Genomic DNA, 2,500 nt, shown 5'->3' with positions numbered 1-2,500 from the left:
CAACTCTTCAGACGAACCCCCCCCTCTTTCAGAAAGTAATTGGTTGTGAGTTGTGAGAGAGCGGCTTTGGCTTTGACTTCATCTCTGGCTGCTTTGAGGATTTTGGCGTGACCTTTGAGAGGCAGGCAGCCTTGGAGTTCACACTGTGTGTCGAACAACAGAAAGACAGAAGAAGAGCTAGCAAATAGAGAGGCTTTTTTTTTTACAGCCAAAATGCCACAGACTTGTGTACAAAACATCAAAGATGGAGCACTGTTGTTTACCTACTGGGAAGAGACTCTTGGTGACAGACGCTTTAGTGTGGAGAATCTTGGTGTTATTTCATCCTATAAACAGGGGATTTTCAGACGGTAATCTGGAGCGCGCAAGTAATTGGGTAGAACTTGTGGAATATGACAACCACAACATTTCTAACAGATTGGTAAATAAAGAAACTCCAGTGTCCCACTAAGTGGTCTTTTGTGTATAAATGGGTCAACACAGACACAGATCACACTCACACTTCAGCATGTACCGCAATCTGGAGGGGGGCATTATTCCCTGTCAATGGCGTCCATTTAGAGATAGGGCTGCACTGGGTAGTGTGTGACTTATCTCCCTCAAACACCCTGGTGCTCAGTGAAGGCCTGGAGTTGTTTGAAGTGAGGATTGACTGCAGGCCCGACATTGACTGCTGCCTCCCTGCACCGTCAACATCACCACCACCACCACCACCACCACCACCACCGTCACCACCACCACCGCAGGGCTGGATTTGGAGAAAAGATGCCTTCAGTATTGAGCCCACCACTCGTTCCTTCAGTTAAATCTGCTGCTTGTGTACACAGTGATGTGAGGAGCTCGCAGCAGGAGTCAGAGTGAGATTCGGGCTCACTGGAGGCTTATAACTGGGATGAAAGCGCTGGGGGTACGTGTGGGCAGACAAAGGAGAGCAAATTGGACTCATCGTTTATGGGACCCTGGCAGAGATTAATAATTGAAACCACGAGCAGTTTATTACAGCGGCCTGCTGCAATGTTCTCAGTGGTTAACACAACAGACACACCTGCACCAAGGGAACAACCTGTTACTGAAATTAAAAAGCTATTTTTTTCATTTAAGCAGGCTGTGGGAAATCACTTTATAACACAAAAAGAAATGTGATATTAGCACACACACACACACACACACACACACACACACACACACACACACACACACATGTACACACTTTCTGTTGTTGCTGTAGGTGATATTATATATACTTATTGTCAACCCTGCCAGAGAACAGATTTGTCCACTTCAAATACACACACACAAACACACACACACACACTCACACACACACACACACACACATACATATGTAGACCTGCCTGAGAAAAGATCTGTCTACTGTGATGCAGAAACAAACACACACACACACACACACACACAAACACACACACACACACATACAGAAACACACACGAATATGTAGACCTGCCTGAGAACAGATCTGTCCACTGTGATGCAGAAACAAACAAACACACACACACACACACACACACACACACACACAAACACACATTTGTGGACCTGCCTGAGAGCAGATCTGTCCAGTGACTGCTGTGCCAATGGAAACTGAAGGAGAATAATTTTAAAGAAGGCCGGCAGCCATGTCAGAGAACAGCACCTGTCTTCTAATCCTGCTCCAGCACCTGCTTATTCCTCTCAGTTTGCTCTGGGCTCGGATTAAAACACAACAACAACAACAACAAAACCCCCAAACTCCACTTTCTCACTCAGCTCACAGCAATACATCAAGTAACACAGGCTAATTCACCGGGTCATATTCAGCTAATCTACAAATTACTCTGTATGTTGACATGCATCTAATGTGCTAATGTAGGTTTGTGTGTGTGTGTTTGTGTGTGTGTGTGTGTGTGTGTGTGTGTGTGTGTGTGTGTGTGTGTGTGTGTGTGTGTGTGTGTGTGTGTGTGCTGCCCAGCGTAGAAACTATAGATTATAGTTCGGGAGGAGATGCGACAAATTTGCCGTGCATCTTGTGAAGCTCTTGTATAATTAATACGCAGTTTCCAGTTTTGTTTTTGGCATTCGTCACGGCAGCAGCAAAATGACCCCTCCTCCTCCCCTATCACCACCTGTCTTCCTTCTTGGGAAGAGCACCATGGGGTTGCATACACAGATCCTGCCTGGATCCTGCCTCTGCAGTGACTCCTGCCTCTGCAGCGACTCCTGCCTCTGCAGTGACTCCTACCTCTGCAGCCACTCCTGCCTCTGCAGTGACTCCTGCCTCTGCAGCGACTCCTGCCTCTGCAGTGACTCCTGCCTCTGCAGTGACTCCTGCCTCTGCAGTGACTCCTGCCTCTGCAGCCACTCCTGCCTCTGCAGTGACTCCTGCCTCTGCAGTGACTCCTGCCTCTGCAGTGACTCCTGCCTCTGCAGTGACTCCTGCCTCTGCAGCCACTCCTGCCTCTGCAGTGACTCCTGCCTCTGCAGTGACTCCTGCCTCTGCAGT

Source organism: Sprattus sprattus, assembly GCF_963457725.1.
Source record: "Sprattus sprattus genome assembly, chromosome: 17".
Classification (NCBI taxonomy): Eukaryota; Metazoa; Chordata; class Actinopteri; order Clupeiformes; family Clupeidae; genus Sprattus; species Sprattus sprattus.
The sequence above is the reverse complement of the archived record's forward strand: the minus strand, read 5'-3'. Positions refer to the sequence as shown.